Source organism: Octodon degus, unplaced genomic scaffold (assembly GCF_000260255.1).
Source record: "Octodon degus isolate 3935 unplaced genomic scaffold, OctDeg1.0 scaffold00278, whole genome shotgun sequence".
In the NCBI taxonomy this organism is placed as follows: Eukaryota; Metazoa; Chordata; class Mammalia; order Rodentia; family Octodontidae; genus Octodon; species Octodon degus.
In genome coordinates, this window is record NW_004524854.1 from 1,301,640 (window position 1) to 1,307,770 (window position 6,131).

Sequence of the window (6,131 nt, forward strand, 5' to 3'; positions counted from 1 at the left end):
CTCACCCTGACTAACTCTATATGCTGATACCTGTGAACTAAGCAACTACACTGAGGACAGCAATGTGTAATGCTAAAACCATGCTTGCAATACCTGTCATTTTGGTCATCTAAATGCATACTGCTTCTAATGTCATGCCAGTTTTTACTATACTCTCTTGAAAGTAATTTTTTTTGGCTCCGAATGCCTCCAGGGCAGGTTTGGCTGGCTTGAGTTGTGAGGATTGAACCACAGCAACCTGAGCCTGACTGCTTTGTTGAAGCAGCCACTTAAAGAACTGAGCTACGGGGCAGGCCCCCGAAAGTAATTTTTTAAAGAAGGTAGTAAAAGAAAACATGAGACAAGAAAAAAAAGTCATAGGATTCTACTGGTACAATGTTGTATGTGGTTTGATTTCTAAGTTTCTGTGTAAAAATGTTTAATTTTTTTCACATTATATAGGGATTTAAATTTTAAAATATCCTTTGTTGCTGGAAAATAGCAGTTCTGTGTTATGTCTAAGGTGTTTGATATTTAGACAGATAGTGATGTTAAGATCAACTGCCTCTTTTTCAGGGTAATAATATCATTCAGCTTCTCTTCTGCATGTTTAACAAGTAAAGTTTACAGACCAAAAATTAGAGAAATAGAGGAGCTACAAAAATAGTCAATGTTTTGGCCCTAGCGCATCGAGGTCAGTGAGGACTCAGGACATAAAAGAACCTGTGTTGTAACATCATGTTACTCAGTGGTGTCCAAAATTTTCTGACCAAAGAGATTATGGGGCCACGGAGGAGAATGATCAGCAATGTATAAGTGTGTCTAAGGGGAGTCACCTAGAGAGAAAAACTTCTCTCAGTCTTTCACAGAGAGAAGCAATGGCCCTGACTCATCCAGATGGCTGACTGACAAAAGATCTACAAGGTGCTATACATGGTTCCAGCATAAATTCTGAGGGGATTTGACTGACCTTGTGAGAAATAAAAGTTATATTTTTAGTTATATAGGTCTTGTTTTTTTTTTGTATTTTAGGGAAGGATCTACGGAGTTTTCAGGGTTTCACTACTAGATTGGACTTGTAATGATCCGCCTGTTTACAGCCTCCCAAGTACTGAGATTACAGGTGTGTGCCACTACGCCTAGTCTCAGCTGTGGTCTCAGCACACCCCAAGGGTAAGGCTGGTAAGGCTGGTAAGGCTGAGCTATTTGTCCATCTCTCTAGTTATATAGGTCTTTAACTTGGTCTTAACCATCCAGCAGAAACGTATAACCACAAGGTATAAAAAGCAATGCCATATTAATATGCTGACCTGTAAAAGGCTCAAATCAACAACTTCTGACAAGTGCCAGTTTTACTGATAACCCACTACTATTATGGACTATTGGACTATATTGGGTTATTTTGCTGAATTCAAGTAGCTACAGTCTTTAGATTGGTTTCAAGTATGAAAAGGTCCTTTAAAAACTTCTCCAAGTACAGCTTCTCTAGCTACAGTGGAACACCCATCTGTGAAAAAACAAAATGAAAATGGGCGATATATTGAGAACCACAAAGCTATGAAAATGATAAAAAAATATGTAAATGGAACTTGGCCCAGTGCCAAAAGCAAATAAGCTACCTCACTCTTGAGGTGAACATCCTGTCTGGTAAAGGTTAGCTATCAGTTGCTAAGCAATCTAGCGTCATTTGTTGCTAACTTCACAAAAGTGTAAACACAGGACAGTTTTGTTGTGAAAAATAAATGGGGGGGGATATATATGCATACACAAGAGAGTTAGGATAGATCTACAGCTACTTTCTTTTAGTTCACTGAGAATAAAAGTTTGTAATAATAATGTTTAGACAAGATATCATGTCTCCATCTTGTTCTCTGAATAAGTACTATGAAGATAACAATATGCAATGCATTAATTATCGTAAACGTCCTAATAACCTGTTTTGAAACTGTTTCTTCACTATTTTATCTTTTTTTAGATCCAGATTCCAGAGTGTGTGGGAGCAGCGCGCTGCAGCCTCCTCTGCGCGCTGCAGCCTCCTCTGCCTGACCCCGACCCAGACCCTGATCCTGGTGGACCTCAACCCATGTGTGTGGCTGTGGCAGGCCAGGCCCAGGCACTAGGAGAAAGTTGCAGCTGGCAGGTGTGGAGTGAGTAGGATTCGCCTACAGCTGCTGGCCACGTAGGCTCCAAGATGGTTTTCTGGGGCTTCACATGCTCGAAGAATTGCTTGTGCGCTGCTCTACACCCTCGTTATTCTGTTGCTAATTGCGATTGCTGCTCGGGGCATCGGCTTCAGGATGATTTCCGTTCTCAGTGGTTAGCGTGGTCTTTGCTATGGGTATCTTCCTGTTCCTGATCACGTAGGTGGAACTGATTGTTTTGGTGGAGCTGATCGCTGCTGCTATTTTTCTATATGATTATTCTCTTACTTGTACTTGTTGTTCAGTTTTCTGTGTCTGGTGCTTGGTTGGCCCTAAATGAGTAGCAGCAGAGCCAGCTTCTGGAGGTTGGTTAGAACAACGCCGCAAGTGCTCTCAACGACACCCAGAGAAATTTAGATTGCTGTGAATTCCGAAGTTTTAACCCAAATGACACCTGCCTGGCTAGCTGTGTTCAATAAAGATGGCGACCCATGCCTGCTGTGTGCTCCAGTAACAGGAAGATAAGCTGGAGAGGTTTTGATATCTGTTCTTTGCATTGGCCTCTTCTTCAGTTTCACAGAGATCCTGGGTGTTTGGCTGACCTACTGGTACAGGAAGCAGAAAGATCCTCATGCTAACCCTAGCGTATTCCTTTGATGAAGAAACCAGAACAATCTTTCCTAACCTAATTTTGTCCATTTTCTCTAGTTTTAAGTTAAGCTATTTTGCCCATTTAATCTGGGAAACACTGTCTGAAACATTACATTATTAACAGTGCAATTATATATTTTTATTTTTACATTTCTCTAAATGTTCTTCTTTTTCCATTGCTGAAAAAAATGGAAATTCATACTCTCTTCTGACCCTCAGTGGTACCCGTAACCTGCTGTATTCACAGAGTCCGGCACTGTTCACTGTGGCCTGTCTTAGCATTTTTATCTGCAGAAATCCTTTATATGATACTACTATGTTGACCATATTGTGAAACTAAATGCACATTTCCCTGGAATAATTGTATGTAGCACTGTGCTGTGTAGGTAGTTCCCACTGGAAAGCATCGATGTTACTAACCACAGAATATAAGAACTTCTATAGTGTTAAATTCAGTAAGGGAAATCTAAATTCCAATACTTTTTGTCTTTTAGGAAAGATGTATTGTGGTGAAAAGTGTTAAAAGTGATAATTTAGATCTAGTACCCTTTCCTGATTACACCAGTGCATTGTAGAAATGGCTGTGTGCTTAGGAAATTGTGGTTTTGTTTGTGACTTTCATAGGTAGGTGCAAAGAAGAGGATCTCAGGAAATGTTCTAATGTATAAACATTTATGCTTAGCTTTCAAAACGGGATGACTAAAAAAACGGAATGACTTCCAGAAAGTGTATCTATATAATTTTGATATTCTTTTTAATATTTTGAGCTCTAAAGGACTGCATTTTTAAATAATTTTACTGAATTGGCCCATGTAGCCAAAAGATATTTGATTGTCTTACAAAATGTGAAAATAACTTTTTCATGAAATTTCTCAGCATTATGACAATGGTTTGTCAAATTCAAGAATATTTGAATGTTATAACCCCCATAATTTGAAATTGAAATAGTATTGTGGTTCTGTATACTTAAAATTGAAAAATTAAAGGATGGAAATCTTTCTTTGTGCATCCATATTTGAATTAAAAGAAGATAATGAAAGTTGAAAAAAAAAAGATTGCAATTAAGAAAGGTAAGTGACTTGCCCATGTAATGGCCTCTATGGGCAACATAAACAGTTGTCTAAGTTTGCACATGTGTTAACTTGAATGAGGGCACTATGGTCTATTTCTTTTTTTCTAAACCATGTTATTGAAATATTATTTATTTTCAGAGGTAAGTGTATACTTTTGAAACTATCGTCACCATTAAGGCCTTAGATATATTCATCACCTTCCAAAGTTTCCTCTTGCTTTCTGTACCATGGTAATATTTTACTTACTTATTTTTTATGGCCCTGGAGATCAAACTTAAGGCCTTCACACTCAGCCACACTGACAGCTCACTTTTTATTTTATTTTTTAATTTTCTTTATTGTGTGTGTGTGTGTGTGTGTGTGTGTGTGGCCAGTTCAGCCCACCAGGGGGTGGAGCTGGCTGGCATGTGGTGCTGGGGGATTGAACCGCGGTCCCTGTGCTTTGCTGAGCTTGTTCTAAGTAGGTGCTTTAGACCACTGAGCCATCTCACCAGCCCCTCACTTTTTATTTTTATCTTGAGAAAGGAAATATTTATGCAGGAAGGTAGAAGATCTGTGCACTAGAAATATCAAATGTCAATGAAATCTAGAAACATTGATAAAGAAATTGAAGAAGAAACAAATAAATTGAAAGTCATCCCATGTTCATACTGTGATAATCAATAGAGTCATATCCCATACTACCTAAAGTGCTCAGCACGATCAATGCAACTTTCAAAATTCCAAAGGCACTTTATACCAGGCATGAAAAAAAAATCACATAAGATTACAGAAGGCTCAGAATAGCTAAAGCAATCATCCACAAGAAGAACAAGGCTGGAGGCGTTAACGTTCTGATTTCAAATTATATTGCAAAGCTATTGTAGTGGCTGCCCATTGGCAACAGAAAGGATTAGAGTTCTGTTATGGTTTATATCCAGATTCCCCCAAGAGTCTTCTGCACTTATAGGTGGGGCTTTGGGAAGGTGATTGGATTATGGGGGCTTATCACTGACTTGCTATTAGAAGGTAGGGTCTGGTCAGAAGGAGTGGGTGACTCAGGGAGTAGCCTGGAAAGATTTGGCTCCCTCCCAGCGGCCCACTTTGACTCTTCCCTGCACACACACACACACACACACACACACACACACACACCCTGATACCAGGAGCAGTTCTCCTCTACCATGCTCCTGTGAGATGCTACCCTGCCTTGGAGCCAACCGACTACATTCTGAAACCTACAACCTGTGAGCCTAAGTGAGCCTCTCTTCCGGTAAGTTGTGAGTGTTGAAGATTGTGTCCTAGGAATGAGAAAAGTAACTAAGACAAATTATTTAAATACGTGTTTGATATATAGAGATTACTGTCTGCATGGGAATTTGAGCTATACCATAATCTTTTCACCTTTCTTTTAGATGGCACTGGGCTGTAATATCAACCATATTTTTAATCACAGCTCACAAAGGTATTCAAGAAAGAGGATTTGCAGAACTGTTTCAGAAAGGGTTGGTAAGTGTGGCAATAAGAGAAGTGAGTTTGAAGCAACAGGGGAGTGTTTTGATTATGATTAGTAGCAACATGGTTTTTTTTGTAAGAAATTTTCTACAAAACAAAACCCCTAAACATTCACAAACTTTTGATCACAATTTCTTTTACATGTAGAATGTTCTCTTTCTGTGTTGTCACAAATTTGGGAGCCATTCTCCCTCTGTGTTCATCCCTTGTTACTGGAAGTTAATCAGAGCCTTCCTGGTTTAAGGGTAGGAAGGAGCAGAGCTACTTGAGCATGCAGTGCTTACCATTACCAAAGCTAGTGCTGCACCTTTTACATTAGCCTTTGGCAGGCTGGGGCTGTCATGTAGCTCAGTGACAGCACACTTGCCTGGAAGGTTGGAAGCTCAGGTCTGTGTCCAGCACTACGGAAACAAGACCAAAACGCACTGGCCCTTTTCACTGGGCCACACAGTACCCCTGATGGAGGTATTGTAATCGGTCAGGTGACTCCCAAGCTCACCGAAGTGAGTTCAGGTTTTCCTTCTTTTTCTATTTCTATTTTGTAAAAACTAATTTTATTGAGAAACAAATAACAATGAGAGAGTTTTAGAACCAATTTGTAGGACAGTTTCAATAATTAATACATTGCATATTGTTGGCTTCTTAGTGGTTATTCATAGTACATTTCTCCTTCTTTTCTGGGCAATGATTACAGGATAGTTGTGCCGAGTCCACCTTTTTTTTTATATAACTTTCCTTTTTTTAAAAAAAATTTTTATTTATTTGTGTGTGTGTGTGTGTGTGTGTGTGTGTG

The 6,131-nt window shown here is 39.3% G+C and overlaps 1 pseudogene; it reads left to right on the forward strand.

The window, feature by feature from the left end:
* Nucleotides 1-2,170: 2,170 nt before the first annotated feature.
* Nucleotides 2,171-2,777, forward strand: LOC101584020 (annotated as a pseudogene).
* Nucleotides 2,778-6,131: the final 3,354 nt, after the last annotated feature.